This window comes from Myotis lucifugus, unplaced genomic scaffold (genome assembly GCF_000147115.1).
Source record: "Myotis lucifugus unplaced genomic scaffold, Myoluc2.0 scaffold_0, whole genome shotgun sequence".
In the NCBI taxonomy this organism is placed as follows: domain Eukaryota; kingdom Metazoa; phylum Chordata; class Mammalia; order Chiroptera; family Vespertilionidae; genus Myotis; species Myotis lucifugus.
The window spans coordinates 22,933,967-22,954,502 of NW_005871048.1; the positions used below are offsets into that span (position 1 = coordinate 22,933,967).

The window sequence follows — 20,536 nt, forward strand, 5'->3', positions numbered from 1 at the left end:
GATCTCTCTACGCGGCGGCCCCGGATCAATCAATCTCAGCCCCGTTTTTCTGCCCCGCCCGCCCTCCGCCCGCCAATCGGCGTCGTCTCCACCCCCGCGCTCCCATCCCATTGGCTGCGAGCTCAAGCCGCTTGGACCCAGCCCGCCGCTAGCAGGGCCCAAAGCGCCGGCCCCTCCACGCCGCCTCCTGCCTCCTGCGGTTTAGTGTAACGTGAGTTCCGCGTCCGCCCGCTGCGGGTCCTGTCTACCGCGCCCGGCCCAGCCTCTGGCTCGCTCTCTCTTCTCTCCCATCCACCCCTGCCGCGATGTCCTGTTTCCTCGAATCAAATAGAAAGAGGTGTCAGCCGCTCTCTCTGGCCGCCGTTACAAAGGAACCGGCCTTTGACCGCTCCTTGAATTAATGTTATTGGGTTCAACTTCCCTCCTAGTTTTTTTTTTTTTTTTTTTTTTATCACCCCACACGGCGCCTCCACCTCCAGCTCTTTGGAGGAAGCGGGCGCTTTTATCCAGCGCCACGTGGCAAATTCCTTCGCATCTAAGCACCTCTGCAGAACCGCGTTTCGAACCTATTTTGGGTAAAGCTAGCATCCAGCCACTTTGGAAATCAGAAAGTGACCCGCGGTGCGGAACGGATCGGGTAGACTGGGAAGGTACCCGTCAGCTCCCAGCGAAATTCGCAGGCAGCTGTGCGTGGCTCCGGTATTCTTGGCTCCTTTGACATTTCCCTTCCTGAAAGCGGCTGGGAGGGGTCTGAGAGCTGGAGAACTTGACCGTGTTCGGTTACAGTGTAATTAGATTAATGAGGAGAGGCAGCTTTTAACGCAGTGTAGAGTAATTACGCCATCATTTGTTGCTTAGTGGCTTTTCCACACATTCATAATCTAATAGCAGATTAATTCAATGACAGTTCAGTTTCTACTTTTGCAATTGGATGGATCAAGAAATGAGGAGAAAAGCTAATTATCAGAACAGGTTATAATAGGCTCTAACTTATCAGTAGGTGTGAAGTGGTATCTAATCTCTAGAATAGCCTCAAAGTCTGGGAGCCACTTCCTACTGTCCTCGCCTTTGCCTTTCCCCAAATAGCTCAAGGTTGCCATTTTAAATTCACTTACAGTATATCCAAATCGCAGTAGGCAACTCTACCCGCTACCTTACTCAGAATCTCTAATTAGGGATTGCGTATCAGCCGCGGACATGTAAATATTCCACACGTAACAATGTGCAAATCAATGGACCAGGATAATTGAGGGCAAACCCATCACCCCAGCTTACTTATTAGACACATTACGAATTGTACAAGCCACTAGATCCCTAATGAAGGATGCCTATCTTTTTACTGTAACTTTTCATTACCTATTAATACTATGATGACACAAGTGGTAAACACACCTTTCATTGCCCATGATATAATCCAAGCCTTCCATACGTCCACAATATGCTAAATAATAGTTTCAGCGTTGATTGGAGAAATGACTTTGGGGGGGGGGGGGGAGTAGCTATTATAATTTTTAGATAATACTATGGAGTAAATACTATTAGGCCAAAAATTTACTCTCTTGGAATTACTACATATGATTAATGAAATAAAATTAATGAAATATTGGTAAACGACTTTTAAAACTAATAAAATGTGAACACTGTTTTTCAAAGCATTTTGCTAAAAAAAAGAGTAAAATGTTTCTTTTTCTTTAACACAAGATTTAATCCCACCGCTATAAAGAAGCATCCCACTTAATCGAACATGCTTCAAAACACGCAACCAAGAGATAAGGATCAAATTCAGTTTAGTTTGTGTCTTTTCACCCGTGATTTCTATGACTTCCCCCCTTACCCTTATTCCCTCCCCCCACCTCGACCCCATCCTGTTCCTTAAGTACATGAGTGCTCTTGATTTTCTTATCAATAGAGGGCGCCCTCCAGTCACTGCAAATCCTGGTGTGAAGTGGAACTGCTCTAGAGGAAAAACTTCATTTCTTCTAAGGTGCTTTATTGCTCCTCTGTTGTAAAATTTGACAAGCTCAAGATTTATAAGCCTAACAATTCACTTTTTTTATTGCTGCATAAGTGTTCAGCCGGCTAAAGGAAAATGTTAATTTTCACAATTAAACCGCAAGTTGGTTCCTATTTTCAAAACTTTAGGTCAGTTGACACACTCGCTGGGTAAATTCGGCCTGCTAGCAAGATCCCGAATCCTCTTGGAAAGCAAGAGCGTGGTGAATGGTCGCCTATAGAGCATCCACTCCTCCAGCTCCAATGCTGCAAGCTAAGCAGGACATTAAGACTCCACAAAGAAAAATCTAGGGAGGGAGCTGGGACACAGACATAAAATTGATGACTTATGAAAGTTTTACATTTTAATAAGAAAAAATACCGTGAAGTGACAGCTTGTACAACTCATAAATCCTCCCCGATTCTTGCCACTTGTACTCTCTCTCCCTTCTTTGTTTTCAAGAAGGAAAGATGAAGCCAAAACAGTACAAATAGGGGACTCAGCAGAACAACGGCATGAATGTGCAAGTGGAAAGTGGCTAGAATTAAAACGCATGCCAGCAACATTAATGGGTTCTAAACAAGATGCGGTTTCTTTTTCTGTTCCCCAGTTAATATATCTCCATTTCCAGAAATCTAACACGAGGGTCGCTGTCTGCTTAACAGATCAACTGGGGCAGAGGAACCAGGACCCAGACCCGGGGTTGCGATTTGTGCAACCCATTCTAGAGTGAGCCACCCCCTCCACCCCGCATCCCCAGTCCACAGTGTACGAAAAGCAGGGCTGAAATAGCCCGGGAGTCAGACTGCCCAGTGGCAAGCAGCTCCTGGGTTGTACTTACATCATTTTTAACCCTTCCGCTCCTGGAGGGGGCTTGGCGGGATCAGGGAGCCGCCGAGCTCGGGAACACGCAGGACCTGGGTGTGAGAGAAGGGCCCCAGAGCCCGGCATGAGCGCTGCGCCCCCGGAAGGAGAGGGCCCGGGGCGTGCGTGAAGCTCATCACCCGGGCGTACCCCACGGGCCCCGGCGATCCCCGCGGGCTCCGCCACTGTTCGCGCTGCTCAAAGCGGCAGGTGCAAAAAGCATTTGGGAGCCGCTTGCCAGCGCGCGGAGGTAATGCGCTTCCTGTCCATTTATCTCAGGAAACCAGCGCAGCCTTCCCTTCGAAACAAAATTAACCTCTCATTAGCCAGCCACTCGCTCCCGAAAAGGCCTTAAAAGCTTTACCAGCTCGCTAATGTGTTTAGGCTTTTCTTCCAGGCAAACGCAGCCACGGCCGTGACTGCCATCAGCCCCCGGGGTGCCTCTGGGTTCCCCCGGGAGCCAACCGCAGACCTCCCCGCAGCCTCAAGTCTGGGAAACTCTGGCCAACCCGGATCCCTGTTTTGTAGACCTGGGCAGACCCTGAACGGACTTCACGCCAGAAGCCGCCCCAACAAGTTCCCGCTAATTCCACGAGTGCTCCTCAGATCACAACCTCAGCTCCCTTGTCCTCTAGGGGAGGAACTTCCATGGCTGCCGGGTCGCGGCTGCCGCCTGCCCCGAGGAGCGCCAGTCCTGTGCGCAGAGGGTGCGGGAAGCCCTGATCCGGGACTTGGGGAGAGGGGGAGTGTAAGCTAGGATCTAGCGGATCCCAGGAGTGGAGAATGAAATGTGGTTCTAGATCTGCATGTGGCAAAGGGGGGCTTTCGGAGCAGCTGGGGTTTTCTCGCCCTGGCCCCCTGCCGTCCCGAGGCTGGCAGATTTATACCACACAGGTGGACGGAGACCTAAACACAACAGTCCCGGCCGCTGCCTGCCGCTCGCCCCCCACGTCCCCGGGCCCACCGCAAACTTCAACAAAATAAACAACTCACCACAGGCATTCCCTTGTCTGCAGCGCGACGCTTGCCAGCTGGGAAAATAAGCCGCAAGCCACGCGGCCGGGGCGCAGAGGGAGGGCAGCGCGGTGCCCGCCTCCCCGCTCTCGGTGGGGGCACTGGTACTCGGGGGCCCGGAGGGAGGCTCCGCCTTGGGGACCGCTCTCCCCGCTCCCCGACACCGAGTGAGCGCCGGGTGAGAGGCTGCACCCTTGCAATCAGCGCGAACTCTCTGACACCTAGGGGAGGGGGCGGGGAGGCAAATCCCTCTATTCCATCCTGCTTTCTCGCCCTTCAGTGTCAAAAAAAAGACCAAACCCTGGGGCCTCCCGCCCACCCCCTTCTGCACCACACCGCCCCCTGCCGGCACTACCCGGATCTTTCCAGCGCGACTAAGGAGTGGCAAGTAACGGCGTCCCAGAGCCTCAGCCTTCAGGTCCTGGCTCAGGCCTCTCTCACCACCCCTTCACCCCACCAAGTCCTGCACAAAGACACCTTTCACGCTGCCAGCGCCACCCTCTGCGCCGCCCGCCAGGCCTTCCCGTTGCCTTTGTCCGCGCGGCCGCGGCACCACCGATTCCGGGTCGGTGATTGTGCCAGCCTTCGCCGGGGCAGGAAGGCACCAGGCGCACGCAGGCTGTCCCTAGTCCGCGCCTCCGCACCGGCACAGATGCGACCCCTGCCCGTTTCTACCACTTTCTCTAGCTGCCCACCAGCGGCCACAACATACACCCTTTCTTCTCCATAAATGCTCTTTGCGGGTCTTCCTTCTGGGTCTAAACGAGGGTAGGCGGGTGGCAGGCATGGTCCTCTGGACTTTCCCCGAAATAAGGAATCCACCTAAGGTGCCAGCTTGAGTTTACAGTTTAAGAAAGCCCAGGATATCCCTAACTGGTTTGGCTCAATGGATAGAGTATCAGCCTGCGGACGGAAGGGTCCGGAGTTCATTCCAGTCAAGGGCTCATGCCTGGGTTGTGGGCTTGATCCCCAGTAGGGGGCATGCAGGAGGCAACCAATCAATGATTATCTCTCATCATTGATATTTCTATCTCTCTCTCCCTCCCTTCCTCTCTGAAATCAATACAAATATATTAAAAAAAAAAAAAAAAGAAGAAGAAGAAAGCCCAGGATAACAACTTGGGAAATATGAGGGGAGAGAGGACTGAAAAACACCTAAGACACAGGTGAGGAAGTGTGTTATAAGGAACAAGCCCACGAAATGTCCGAGGAAAGAGTGACTTGGATAAAAGTAGAAGGCGTGGAGAGCCAGAGGAAAGAGATGAGCTTTCTTCCCTAGGCTGATCTTCCAAAGCTGAAAATAAGCATCACAGATGTTCAGTGGTAGCTGTTGTTCCATGCGCACACTGCCTGGGACGAGCAGGCGGCTTTTCTTCGTCCAAGCAGATGTTCAAGCATCCTGACTTAGGTATTTTACTTTTTGCCCTCTTAGCAGTATCTCTGTCCCTCTCCAGCTTTTCTTCGCTTTCTCTCGCCCTCCCTCCCCCCCCCCCGCTCTTTCTTGCAGTTTCTCAGCCTAGCGCTAGAGGCAGCATAGGGCAATGTAAAGAAGGTGCAGTGGGGCTCCAGCAAGGAGGGTCTACAGACTTTCTGAGTTGGAGTCTTAAGCAACTGATTTAATGTCTTTGGACCCTGAGGTCACAATCAAGAAAGAGTGTGTTAGGGGTAATGGCCAGGTTTCTTCCGGTTATGAAATTCTATGACAAGGGAGGCCTCCTCGCACCCTTTGTAGATTCCTACTTTTCTCCAACTGCCAGTCAAATTGGAAAAAATAATACTGAGGATATTTTAGGAAGAATGTAAGATATGTTAAAAAAAAAGCTCTTTTTGCTACTGAGAATTTACCCCCCTCCAAAAAACCCCCCTCAGTTCCTAGTCCACAGAGACAGAATTGTAAAGTCCCCACTTGCTTTGCCTTTGAAAAGCCTCCCCAGCAATCTGCAGTGCAGCAAGTTGATTTAGAACCTAAAGGCAGTCTTGTTTTTCTTCTCCCTCCCACCAACACAAAGACAAGCTGCCACATAAAACAACGATGAACAAGAGTTCAAAGCAAGCTAGAGAGCCAGCCCAGAGGAAGTTTTCTAACGCAGCCCTAGTCCTTCACCACTCCCTTGCTACGCTGGCTTTGGGCAGCACATAAACAGTAGGCCAAGCTACCAGACTCTCCTTTCTCCCTCCTCCCCATAAAAATTGGGCAGTGGGACCTGGAGGATAATTTGTCAATTATCACATAAATGAGTTCATCAAATCAATAGGTTTAATTTTTCCTTAGCATTATGATACTTTCCAGGGTTTTTGATTCACTACTCACTTTCTCACTGTGGAACCTGGAGCCTTAGTTCTCCCTCGGGAAAACCTTCTCTGTTTTCTGTGGAATCTTTTTTGAAACCAAGGCAAAAATGGTTGATATTTCATAATGAATTATTAATTTTTAAGCTACAAATCTCTCTCTTGCTTCTTCACTTTCAAAACAAGAATTTCAGAAATGCTTAGCTTCACAGCCATGCTTACTTAAAAATTGTCTATTAAAGAGTATTCTTAAGTATACTTTTATTGGGGGAAAATTTTTCTTCAAACAATAGTGGTCAAAAATATTTGAGCTTGTCTAATTCTATTGCTTTCATTTATATCAATCTGCACCCCCCTCCCTACACACATACACACACACACACTCACTCTCACACACACACTATGCCATTGATAAATGCTCAAAATGTTTATATTTCTAATTAAGCCCTGGGTGTTCCATTTGTAAAAAGATGTGCTTAATTTTTCCTCCCCAAATTCTTTATCTTGTTCAATGCTCCCAAATTTTTCTCTTATCTCATTTTAATCTTTCTTTTTTTTTCTCATATCAACCAAAATAAACCAAAGATGGGGATAGAAAGGGAACAAGAAATCACTTTTTGGTAAAATTGACTTAGCATTTCTCTATTGACTGCAAAGAAACCTTCTGATGACACAATGTGTATTTACACCATCTTCTGAATTTCCACATAAAGGTGATAGGAACTTCAGCTTTTAAAATGTTCAGCTAATGTATACATCCAACTCTCCAGTTGTCAAAGTCATAGTTTGCTTACTTTTGATGTTTCTGTTTCTCCTTTTGCAAATTGGGGGAGTCAACTCAATTATCTAGCAGCATATGGATCTGATTTCTAGTATTTCTTATTTCGGTTTTCTTGCATGTTCTGTTGAAATTCTTATCTAGTTTCAGATTGATGCCCAATTTAATAATTCTTTTATTTACTCATATTGTCAGAGAATTATTATTCTAATTACACTATTTTTTTCTTTTTAAAAAAATATTTTTATTGATTTCAGAGAGGAAGGGAGAGAGAGATAGAAACATCAATGATGAGAGAGAATCATCGACTGGCTACCTCCTACATGCTCCACATGGGGTATTGAGCCCACAAGCTGGGCATGTGCCCCAACTGGGTATCAAACTGGGACCTCCTGTTTCATAGGTCGATACTCAACTACTGAGCCACGCCTGCTGAGCCAAATTACACTATTTTAACTATTAGTAGTACTATTTAAAAATAATACTAAGAGAAAATGCTACTTTCTTTTTTTGTTTTATAGAATCAGTGTTTAAGTTGAGTAAAAACATAAAGGATCTAAGATCTACTTCTACTTTTAAAATGGTGAGAATTTGTTTGGCTTTCTTTCCCTCTGTACATAGATGTAAGACAGCTGTCTTGAACCATCAGATCACATGATGGTTAAGGTAAATAATTCTGGTAAATTGTAAATTCTAAAAATGATACCTCTGGATAGATAGCTAATAACAAGGATAATTAAATATTCTTTAGCAAATGAAAATTATTACATTCCATCAGCAACGAAAGCCTGATTTTTCTAGAGAGACCTTGCAATTCTAAAGTATTTCTACACATGTACATAATAAAATAGGTTAATGAATGCATATTAAATTAATAAAGTTAATATGAAAAAATATGTGCTAAAAAAGAAAATAGATAACAATCTCCTTGAAGTGCCAGGAGAAAAGCTCTTGTTTTGTCTGCTTGCTACTAGAAAAGATCTTGTCATGATTCTTTTAGGCGTTCAGGACAGTAGAAAATAGTAGAACATGAAACATCAGAAGAGAAGAATAAATAAAATGTTAAGAAAGAAATCCCAAAAGTTTCTCTATTGTATTTGTTGATTATTTCAATTGTAGTCATTTTACACACACACACACACACACACACACACACACACACACACACACAATCTTTTCTAGATCTGTGCTATAAGTTTTAAAAGGCAAAATATGCATCCCTAAAATAGTCATTCTTTTACATTACATTTGCTCTATAAAAAATAAACTTCAAGAAAGTGGAAAAGAACTTCTTTAGAGAGGTAAATAACTGTAAAGTTACTCTTCTGTGAGACAATTTATAGTTTCTCTTGGAGGCAAAATCTCTTTCCTCATAGTCATCTGTATACACAGTGAAAAGAACATTAAAACATGACAGAATGCAATACATACACCACCATCTTTAAAATTCCATGAAATCTAAGATATTTGGGAAATTGGATACCCTCAATTCTAATAGCCAATAGTACCAATTAAGAGTTTAAATAATAAATAACAAAGTGTATTATAATATATAGGTGATGTATGTTTTTATCTTACCAGTATTAGATAAAATTCCAAGGAGATATATTTTAACTCATTTTAATAAATTGAAACAATAATGGGACCAAAGAAATCAGTGTCCAGATAATCACAAGTACAAAAATAATAAGTATTCTCCTTTTTCTTATCTTCTCACGTTTCATCATCCTATCATTTCAAATTGTCCAAGCCACATACAGAGGCTCAGGTAATGTTTATGCCAGAAGCAAGGTTAGATTCAAGCCTGAGAATGGACCCAGAATGAAAACAGTGCATGGTCATCAGAAGTTTGAATGAAACAAATCCAGCTGAATTTGAGAGTAGGACTTGTTTCAAAAGAAGAGTAATATAGCATAAGCATAGGAAAGTATTCTCAGAGGTCAGGCTCTTGATGTTGAATTGTTAATGTGCTCTTCAGCTGTCCCAGTTGGGACTGTCCATCAACAAAGAATGTGAAGAATGCATGACTAGTGCAGGGCTCTATGTGAAATAGATGAAGTTTCCTTTTCCCTTGTCCCCTGTGGGGGGCCCCTTGAGGGACATGGGGGTATGCCTCTCAGGCCCCCTGGTAAGCAATCATCATCCAGGATACTTACTCCTTGTGACAGAATCTGATATTGACCCATTCTCAAATACAAATTCTTTGTTTTAATTCTTTCATTAGCACATTTTTGAGCACCCACTAATGAGCCTGGCAATCTTCTAAGTCCTGGGGATACTGTAAACAATCAGACAAAGACTTTTAAGAATGTACATTCTGGTGGTGGGAGAATCAACAGGTCAATAAACAAAATAACTGTAATAATGCTACAAAGTTTAAGATGAGAAGAAACACCATTAATGGGAAGGACTTTCCAAGATATGCTAAGGCCTGTGAAATGGAGAAAAGGCTGCAGGTAGAGGTCAAGGTTTCAAGGTATTGTCAACAGTTAAAAAAAGAAATAAAATCAATGATCACTGAAGTAATAATTGGTAAAAATTTATTGTGCATACATTTTTAGAAGACAGTTGGCAAACCAAGAACACTCAAACAAAAACAGAGAACTAACGAGGCTCAGAGGTGTATTGTTTTTAAGCAGCTTATATAGTATGATGGCAGTGACTGTTTAATCTTTACAGTGATTGGTTACAATATTAGAATTTTCTTAAATGAAGTAGAATTGGTTAGTGGTTTACCTTATGTCAATTTTGGGGAACAATTTAAATTTCAGCTTATGATTTTCAGAGGCGTAAGAAATGACCCAGGTCAGGTTAGCTTCCCTTGTCTTGCAGAATAAGCTAAATTAAGCTTTGTTTGTACGACTAAACTGTTTTTTCTGTTCAGGGAATTTTCAAGTCTGGTTTTCATTTATGTTTGTTTTTAACAGTACCAACAGTATTTGAGTGTTCAAGGAACTGAAAAAACTCTGGCAAAAAGCACCTGCTGGGTGCATTTGTAGCAATCTAAGGCAGTTCTTTAATTCCCAGTTGGCATTTGAATGAAGGAGACTTCTTGGTTGTTTCCAAACCTCAGAAAGGCAAGAAAAGGAAGTAGCATTTATTTAATTACTATCAGGAGTGACACCTGGTGTCCAGCTCAGAGAAGGGCGGGGGTGGGGGAAGGGGTGGGAACGGGGATCTAACTTCACTCTCACAACTTTTCCCTGAAGCACAGATTATTCTCTTTTTATAGAGGATGAAATTTAGGTTGAAAGATTTAAAAACCTGCTCAAAGATACATAAAAAATGGTTGGTACAGGATTTGAACAGTCTTTCTGATTGGAAAGTCCAGTTGTTTCTTAGTCTTCATTGCTCTATTTCATTTATTGGAAAATTCTGGCCTTAAAATGCACAGAGATTCATCATACAGGTTTTGAGTCACTGATAAATAAAATGAGTGTGATTAATAAGGGAATTGAAAATGAACTGGTTGGAAAAAAAACAAGAATTATTTTTAGAAATTTTAAATTAAATCTGTGATCCTCTTCTAGCCTAATCAAGACGTTCTTCTCAATGGTACAGAGAGCTGAAGTATCTTATTTCCTCAAGTTATGATCTGCCACTCTCTACAGCTCTTGTCAAGACTTGAATGGCCATTCTTGGCTTTATGAAATGCCCAGTAGCCTATGGCATGATCGTGGGAGTACAGGTTTTGATACATACTCCATCAATGGGAGGCCTCCAAGTTTCTAATGAATTCACAAGCAGAATTATCTTGTGGACATACTCTTGCCTATTTCACAACTTAGATTGTGCAATTTCCTTATTTAGAGCTGTGTGCCTATGGTAATGCATAAGTGGTGTCCATGGTGCCAGGTACACAGTAATAGTAGTGGTTTCCTACCCCTTTCAGAGCTGGGAAAGAGAACTGGGAGTAATGATGTGGAGAAAGTCCAATAGAATCATAATGGAAAATAGTACAGATCATCAGTGCACAGCTTGATTACTGCACTAATAATTACTTTAAATAGATAGCCACTGTTTCATCCAGTCAGTCAGTTTGCTATTTGGCCAATCGACCTTTCAACAAATATTTATTGAACTACCTACTATGTGCCAATACTCTCTAGGCACTACGGATATATCAACAGAAGGGAAAGGAGTTAGGAACTAAGAAATATGTCAATGAATAAAAATAAAAGTCTTTCTCCGTCCTACAGGGAGAGACAGACAATAAACATAAACATGAGGATATTCAGTATATTAAAAGGAATAAAGTGCTCTGCGAAAGGTAGAGCATGATAGTTGAGATGTGGAATGCTGGTTTGTATGTACAATTTTTAAAAAAATATATTTTATTGATTTTTTACAGAGAGGAAGGGAGAGGAATAGAGAGTTAGAAACATCGATGAGAGAGAAACATCAATCAGCTGCCTCCTGCACACCCCCCACTAGGGATGTGCCCACAACCAAGGCACATGCCCTTGACTGGAATCGAACCCGGGACCCCTGAGTCTGCAGGCCGACGCTCTATCCACTGAGCCAAACCGGTCAGGGCAAATATGTATAATTTTTAAAATGTCACACTGAGAAGGTGACATTTGAGCAAACACTTAGAGGAGTTGATTGAGTGATCTCTGTAGCTATCTGAAGGAGGGCAGTTGAAGGCAGAAGCCACAGCCAATACAAAGATTCTGAGGTGGGAGCATGGCTGGCATACTGAAGAAAGACGAAAGAGGCCAGTTTGGTCAGAACAGAGTAACCAGGGGAGAGTGGTAGGTTATGTATAAGTTTAGAGACATTATGGTGTTCCTGATCACAGAGAACTTTGAGGCCATTGTAAGGATTCTGACTGAATTTGGGAACCTTTGGAGAATTTTGAGCAGAGGAATTGACAGGGACTGAATTTTAGGAGTTCACTCATGTTGCTTGTTGAGAATATACTACAGCCAGGCAAGGGTGGAAACTGAGAGTCCAGTGGGATGGTTATATTAATAATCTATGTAAGAGATTACAGTGGCTCAGACCAATGATAGTAGCATTGGCTTAGAAGTGGTTAGATTCTGGATATATTTTGACATTTAAATCAAAAGGTTTTCTTGATAGATCAGATGGGGATATTTGGGAGGAGAAGAGATAAAGGTCACTCGAAGGCTTTTGGCCTGAGCCACCATCTAGATGGATTACCATCTACTGAGCTAAGCGTTAAAACGGGTTTTTGGTGTGTGAAAGACAAAATGCAACAGACAATTAAGGAGATGATTTTATTCAGTCTGTTGCAATAGGGAACAAGTTCATTAATGAGGACCATTTCAAAGAAAAAGAAGGGACCTTGGGAAGGAGGCAGGTTGGCAGGGGAGTCATCAGGTCGTCTTATGGGAGTCCTAGGGAGGGAAGGAGAGAGCTCTTACCTGAGCCATTGAGGAATGGCGAAGGTGAGTTATCTTGGAGTATATGAGGGCAAGTTGGTGCTTTGCGGCTAGCCATTTCTTTAATGGGAGCAGAGGGCTCCCATAAAGCTAAACCTTGTCTGGAGGGAAAGGCAAGAATTTAGTGTTGGACTTAATAGGCTTAAGTTTGGATTTATTTCTATTAAACTTCCTAGGGAAAATCCCTTCAACATTCCCTTGCCTGATATCAAGATGTTTGCTGTATCCTGCCCCAAATTCTCACATTGTATGTAAAAATATATGACTTGAAGAATCAATTTCATTTATTTGCAGATGAAGTTTGGATTGTTTTCTTTTTTCTTATATAAATATTTTTGTTTTTAACATCATTTATATTACTACATGATCTATTTTTAATAACACAGAGCCAGGTTTTCCTTCCTCTGACACTTCAGATAGTCCATGTCTCCATGATAGGATTGAGGATTCATGAAAGACTGCTGGGTGTGGGCCATGATTGATTTTATATGCACACCTACCTGTATGTATCATTCTTCTTTAGGCATGAAGAAGTCCAGTGAATTAGAAAAGCCATACCTTTCTTTAGTAAATTTGCCTAAAACTATAATCCTAGATATCATTATTTTCTGAATTATGCATATGAGGAAATTTAGAAGGTGAGATACCTTATTAAGTCTTTTTTTTTTTTTGTGTGTGGACAGAAGAAAGTTGAAGAAGTAGGATTTAAACCCAGGTCTATGACTCTGAAGTCTCAACCATTACACCTCATACTTTCCATTTATACTAGGGGCCCAGTGCATGAATTCGTGCACCTTGAAAGGAACTGTGGGCCCTGAGGCTGCTGTGGGCACAGGGGTGGATCTTGGCCCATCCTCCATGCCCCCACCCAGCCCCTCCTGCTGTGGCCCCAGTCCCCAGGAATGGCAGCCCTGCTCTTGCCACCACTGCTCCCACACACTGATGGTGCTGGCCCGTTCGCACCCACTGACGGCGCAGAGCAATTGGGGCTGGTACCTGCAGCGGGTGCGAGCATCGGCTGCTGCCCCAATCACCTCTCAGGAGCCGGGAGAGGTGGAGAAGCCCTCAGGGGCGATCAAGGCCAGCAGCTGCCTCTCACATCCACTGACAGTGCCGAGCGATCGGGGCCAGTGCCTGGCGCCAGCAGCAGGTGTGAGCACCAGGCAGGACTGCAGTGGTGTGAGCGCCAGGCAGGACTGCAGTGTGCAGGAGCAAAGAATTTTCAGTAACCACCAGAGGCTCACCCCAATATAGTGACTGGCACCCTGCCTTGGTCTGGAGCCCCCACTCACCTGCTCCACCATCCTGCAGTGGCTGATGCCCACCATGTTCTGTGCTCTAATGCCTGTCATGTTCTGCAGCACCCCCTGGTGACCGGTTGTTCAGTTGTTCTGCCGTTCGGTCTATTTGCATATTAGGATTTTATATATGTAGACATTATACAAGAGTTCCATTGCTAGGACTGAACAGCAAGCCCTGAGCAACAGATGAATGGATTACTCTGACACATGTTTCTGTGAAAGAGAGGGCTAAGGGGTTGCTTGGCTATAGCAACGAAACAGCCTCATTAGCCTGCTTTCTTAGGCTTTTATTATAACAACAGCTTGAACTAAAATTAACTATTAGATACTATCAGCAGGGTAAGTATCCTTGAGAAAGCACATGCTTCTATAAGGTTGTGTCTAAAGACTAAACATAGAGATTCCAGTAAAACCCCTGGGGGCTCAGACTTGTTTGGAAAAATCAAGGCAGGGGCTGCCACCTTCGGCAAGGTCCCCCTAGAGGCCCCTGAACTTTTGGAGAACCCTCCTTACAGACTTTCTAACCAAGTCCCGTGCTTTCCCACATTACATCATTTTTACTTTGCCCTCTTTTGTTTCCCTGTAACTTTTGCAGTGAAGGGATTTCTTTCTTAACCTTTTATTTATTCTTCTCTTCTGAATGATATAGTTTGTCTCTTTTATTACATAATACTGCTAGAATGAACTTCATTTGATACTAAATGAAAACAATAAAATGAAATTCACTCAATTGTGTTAAATACTGTATTTAATGAATAAAATGTATTATAAAATTTTTGTATTAGTACCACATTATTGACACCTTTCATTTCTTTTCATGCTCTTTGGTGTTCTGTTCTCATTAGCGTTTTACAGTACTTATTGTTTTCTATGTGAGCCACTTCACATTTTTCCTTTATTGAATGAACTATTTTTATTGTTTTTAACTCACTTTCCCAACTTCTCAGGCTCATATTTTATTTTAATCCCAATTTTCAAAAACATTGTAATTCTCCTAATGATTTATAAATTTGATTAATATTAAAACCTTCACTCCAAACTTTTAATAAAAAAGTTGAATGACACTGGCTTCTAAAGGACTTCTGTAGCATTATAACTAGTATTTTCTTCTAATCAGGATATCTTACACTTTTAATTTAATTTCTTGGCTTGATTTTTTTCCCCAAATGGCATTTTTTTTATAAAGCAATGTTGTCTGACCAATAATTTAATTTTAGTTTCTCCCATCTCTTTTCACAGAAGAAATTACACACACTCAGTATTGGCTTGAATAATAATTCCTAGGTAGAGCTATTTTGGTTACAGGTGCTTTTGGTCATTTTGACTTCCCAGCTGCCAAAATTCTAATTGCCCCCCAGGGTTGCCTGCAAGAGCTCACTGACTTTGAAAAAATAACACTGTGTGCACCTGCGTTACTAATAACCTGGTGACTCCAGGAATGCAGTTCCAGCCATGGATCCTGGAGCTGGTCAATACTGAATAATTCAGCAAATTAGTCAATAAAGAAATTATGAAGCTGGTTGCATGCTAGAGCTAAATCTTTGAGAAAAAGACAATTCAAAATTTAGCATATCATTGAATTCACTGCCCAAATCTTGATATGTCCTTTGATTTTTCTATACTTCTTTGCATGGCACTCCATGTTAACTCACTGATGTCCTTAAATTGTCAAGACTGATGTCAAGCAAGATGTCAATCAAATCCCATTTCCCAATGTGAAACTTCTAGTTTCTGTTTGGGTTTCTGCCAGAATAGACTTATTATGAGTAAGTCCTCAAGTCAATCTTTTTCTTCTGTTTCTTAAAAATAACTCAATAAAATGGAGCTTGAAAGAAGAATTTTCTTTCCTTTCTTTTTTTTGTTACCCTTAAAAGAATGTTTCTAATAAGGATGATTAAAAAATAAAGTAATCTGACATTTTAAATGGAAAAGGAGAAAGAAACCTGTTATGTACCTTTTATTACTGTCCTTTGTTCTGAGAATAACAGGTAATTGCTAGAACACTTGGAGCTTTCCAATCATCCACCCTCCCATGTCTGGTTTGAAAAGAATACAGTTTGCATCTTCATATTATAATTTAGAGCTGTAAGAATACATGCTATTTTGAAGTGAGTTGTGCCACAATTGTTTTAGGATTTTAAAAAAATACTTTTGATTATATCAGAACTGCATAAATTCTTAAATGATTCAGAGAAGAGTGCTATGTTTGGTAGTTTTTAATGTCTACATTATAGACAATAATATATTACTTTTTAGTTCCTTGACATCAACAAAAATTTTATGTATTGAATAAACAAGTATTTATATAGGGAAAATAGAGACTTTCTGGTTTAATATTTTAAATATTTACCATCAAACTTCTTAAATAATCATTTCTCAAATGATACATATAAACAGGAAATAAATAATATCACATCAGAAATATATGTAACTGATGAAGTGTAATGTATCTGTCAACTTGTTGGTATATAGATGAGCCTGAAGGAAAATTTTTTTTTCAGAAAAATGCTATTGAGAAATACTTGGTGCTGGAAGAGCAATTCACTTTATTTTCTCTACATAGTACTCAACTCTCTTCACTTTAGTAGCATATATTTTTATTAGTTTACGTTATAGGGAAGATAAGAATCTTGCAGGGCCCAAGAATCTGAATTTCTTTAAAAACTAGACAAGTGAAGAAGATAATTACAAATTACAGTAGGTATCAGGAAGATACCTACTAAGTACTGTAGGCTTTTGTTCCAGAAAGGTACTTGGATAGGGAAGGCACCTTATCTGAGTTGAGACATGAGAGTTGAAGCTTCACCCATGGAAAAGAGCCAAGGGAAAAGCACTACAGGCAGAAAGAATAGAGGGTGAATTCACTCTAATAAGAAAACTCTCAGTGATCAGAGAACACAAAGGGGCAATGGTGGCTGGAGAGGGTGAGGAATGAGAGGAGCAAAGGATAGGAGTTGAGGTGGGAGATGTATGCAGCACCAGATCATGTGGGGACTTGGTAAAAGACTTAGATTTCTTTCCAAATGCAAGTGACAGGCATCACAGTGATAAAATCTGATTTATGTTTTAAAAGATCATTCTGGCTGCCTAAACATTACAAATTCCTGTAACCATTTCTAACAGGAATGATTTGCATTGCTTCCCTGAATCCCAGTCTCTCTAAACATGCTCTAGTTTTTCTACATTCTTCTCCAGAAGGCAGCCCAGAGCTGAAGGTGGTGTTTTGAGCGTGATCTCGTCATTTTACAAGAAAGTGAAATAATGACCTCTCTTACCTGGGATGGTCTTCTTCTATTAATGTAGCTGAAGATTAAGATTTCCTGCAAGGTTGGAAATCATATGAAGAGGCCTGTTAGAAATGAAAGTGAGTAAACTCTGAGCGCTTAAAATGGTGGTTCTCAACCTTGCCTGCCCATTAGACTCACCTGGTGAGCTTTGAAAAAATCCCTGGAGTCCAGACAACAGCCCAGACCAGTAAGCTCAGAATCTTTGGAGGTAGTCTTTTAAATATCCCCAGGTGCTTTCACTAGGTTACCCAAAGCTGAAAACCATGGCAGAATGGCAAGCCCTGTGTTTCTAAAACTTTAAGGTGCAGACGATCATCTAAGGATCTTGTTAAAATGAATATTCTGATTCCATGGGTCTGGGGCGGGGCCCAAGAATCTGAATTTCTTAATAGCTTCCAGGTAAACCAGATACCTCTGCTTCTGGTTTAAGAACCAGGAGGGATTAGTCTCCAAATTTGAATCACATGTGCCAGAATTACCTGGAAAGCTTGTTAAACACATGTTGCTGGACTCCACCCTCAGAGATTCTGATTCAATAGATCTAAGGTGGGGCTCGAGAATGTGCATTTCTAACAAGCTCTCAGAGTTTGCTGATGTTGCCGGTCCAGGAACCACACTTTGAGATCCGCTGGGCTCTCCAATGAGGAGGAAACACATGAACTGTAGTCTCTGATGTTTGCAGCACAGACTTTCTAATTTTGACTTTCATTACCCAGAAAGCTTTTCATCTCTTTTTATTGTCCCCTGAATTTCATCTAGGCACACTGTTATGTATATACTCCACAGGAAAGTGCTACTTTGAGTTCTCTCTTTCTCATTTAATGTGACTTTAATGAGGACAGGGATCATATTCCCAGTGTCTAGAGCAGTGCCCAGGACAAAGTAAGGAGTAAATGATGACTCATTGAATGAATGAAAAATGAAGGAAAAGAGAAGACTTTAGATATCATAATAGTTATTTTCAAGTATTTAAAGAACTGTAACTGGAAAGGAGTTTAGATTGGAATGGCCTCAGGGGCTATCACTAAAATCAAAAGGGGAACATAGATAAGAACTTCATAAAATTGAAAGGAGCCATAGGCAGTAACAGGAAGAAGCAACTTGTCATAAGTGGATAGGTACAAGATTTAGCTGGATGGCATTTGGCAGAGTTGGCAGTGAGTGGACTTAAGCATTTGAAGGCATTTGGTTTTAATGGTCACTAACGTCCTATTCAATCTCATGACTCTAAGAGAATGAAAATGGAGGAGGGCTGCTAAGGACAGGTGCAGTCAATAATGAGAAGAAAGAGCAGACAGCCATACAGCAATGGAGGACAGCAACATTTCAAAAGGTAGGCACAAGACGGGAAAAGAACAATGGGGCCTGCTTTTTTGTATGTGTGTGTTAGAGCAAACAGCTCTACACTCATCAGTAGGTCTTAAGGTCACCATTGTATCATTGCACAATATCACAATTAATATTTTTATAGTAACATTTATATTTTTCATTCTTAAAAGTGTGACATATTCACTGTCATTTTTTTATTTTTGGAAAAATATTGTAAATGCTGCATATTTATTTTAATAACTTTTGAGTATATATTATGTAAGTAATCATTTATGAAACCAATTGTATATGAATATCCTTATAGTAAAATCTTTATGTACCTTTACGATAAAGTAAATTCCAATAATAAAAATATTAGTTTAAAGGGTTTTCAGGTATTTCAGGCTTTAATAATTGTTATTTATAATGATAAACGAGACATTAATATTTTTTGTTTCAGGAGTCAGGCAAGTAAGTGATTTAGAAGTACCCATTCACCAAGGGTTCCATAGTCAAGGGTTCCATAACTATACTCTTTGTCTAAATGTGTGTACATGGATTCATATTGAATGAATGGAAATGTAATTAATACTGTAGATAATCTACATATAATCTCATTGGCCTTATTGGCACTGTTCATGCCATCAGTGGAAATGCATTGATATAAGTAAGCTTAAGTCTTTCCTAGTAATGAGAAAGAGATTAGTGGGCTAAGAGATTTCACTCATTGACCTGTAGAGTATCCATGTATTGAACAGATATTTCAACCTGCACTTCATTTGATATTTAGATTTATTCCTGAGGTTTCCAATTAGCATATTTCATCAGAAGGGTTGAGTGGAAATTCCATAGGAAGGCCTGGGGCTTAAGTAACTAGTGAGAGAACTGTACCAACTGAATACTCAAGTAATTTCTATAAGGTAGCTCTACCTCACTTTGGATATTCAGCTGTTTTTTTTGTTGTTGTTTCTATATGCTGTGTTATCATTAAATTGTTTATCAATGAGCTCAATGCTTACAGCTAATTTGGGCAATTAACTACTGGAATGGTTGATGGAGGCCCTAACAGAGAATTAGAATCTGACTAATCAATGTGTTCACAGCAGTTCAGTTATAGTTTATCCTTGCTACCACCATTTACATTGTTAGAACTTTGGAGGAGGACTTCTTAACTAATTAACATTAAGAAGTCCTCTGGGTCGTGATGGAATCATCAGTGGTCTCTCTTAGTCCTCAAATCTTCTGTTACATTTAATTATCTGTGTTCTTCATTCCATCTATTTAGTCCTTTGCCAAAATTTATTTTTACTTTATGTCATCTCCTAAACTTGGCCTTTTTTTTTAACCTCCTGTAACTATAGTTCTATATCACATTCTCATTACTTTTTTTTTTTTTTACTTCTCTAAGGAACATGGTGGTGTGAGGTCAAGATATGATGAAGGGGGACTAAGCACTGAAAATTCTTCAGAGATGGTGTGGCTGAAGGGCACAAAGAATAAAATGCATAATGTTCACTGTCAAATAGCTTATTTTCCTGAACTATGATTCTGTCCTGTTTCCATAGCCCCAAAACTTCAGTCCATATCACTAAACTTCAGTGGCTAGTGTGAGATTTTTGTGTTTATTATCGTTTTTAACGGAAATGGGATGGTGAGGCAGTCCATAGACTGAATGAAATAATCAGAACTGGTAGAATGAGACAGAGTGATGAAGAAAACATACAATCCTTGGGTATTTGTAGAAATCCCAAGCAGGGCTTCAGATTTCTAGAGGGATTTGAGCCTATGATATTAATTAGGAGACCCCAAGTTAACAAGTGGTTAAAAAATAAGGTGGGGTGGGAGAAAAAATGAGCTAAGCTCTTGTTTAAGTGGGAGGAGGTAAAAGATCAACTTTAGGCATCTGTGGAATCATACTGACATGCAGCTTGAGGGTATACCCATTGTCTGATCATCTGTAGACTAATTCTGACTACAGTATTTACAGTAGATTCTCATTATTCACAGAAGTGGTATTCTTTAAAGCTGCCTTAAACACTGAGTTAATGAATGCTGAACTAGGGGAAAGCAGGATGAGATCTCTGTGGGCCTCTGGTCACAACATTGATCAGTGTTGTGATTGGTGAATATATAACCTTCTTTTATGTGTGTTTCTGTTTAAAGATACCTTATTTAATGTATAATGTTGATTCATTAACACTGAACTCATGGCCACCAGTACTAAAACTCATGTCTGATGGAAGCTTATCTAACATGTATATTTCCTCTGTATGTCACATCAAGCCTTCTTGTAC

General features: G+C 41.3%; 3 long non-coding RNA genes across 3 annotated transcripts; 2 read left to right on the forward strand and 1 right to left on the reverse strand.

The window, feature by feature from the left end:
* The first annotated feature begins 25 nt into the window (after nucleotides 1-25).
* Nucleotides 26-2,136, forward strand: LOC106699387. Its single transcript, XR_001350964.2, has 2 exons — nucleotides 26-211; nucleotides 1,910-2,136. It is a non-coding gene; the product is annotated as an uncharacterized LOC106699387 (long non-coding RNA).
* LOC111824950 lies at nucleotides 1,489-4,355 on the reverse strand. Its single transcript, XR_002828033.1, has 3 exons — nucleotides 3,851-4,355; nucleotides 2,835-2,910; nucleotides 1,489-2,312 (listed from the first exon to the last, which is right to left on the reverse strand). It is a non-coding gene; the product is annotated as an uncharacterized LOC111824950 (long non-coding RNA).
* Nucleotides 4,356-16,843: 12,488 nt separating this feature from the next.
* LOC111825115 lies at nucleotides 16,844-19,686 on the forward strand. The gene is made up of 3 exons (XR_002828229.1): nucleotides 16,844-17,011; nucleotides 18,167-18,267; nucleotides 19,651-19,686. It is a non-coding gene; the product is annotated as an uncharacterized LOC111825115 (long non-coding RNA).
* The last annotated feature ends 850 nt before the right edge of the window (nucleotides 19,687-20,536 follow it).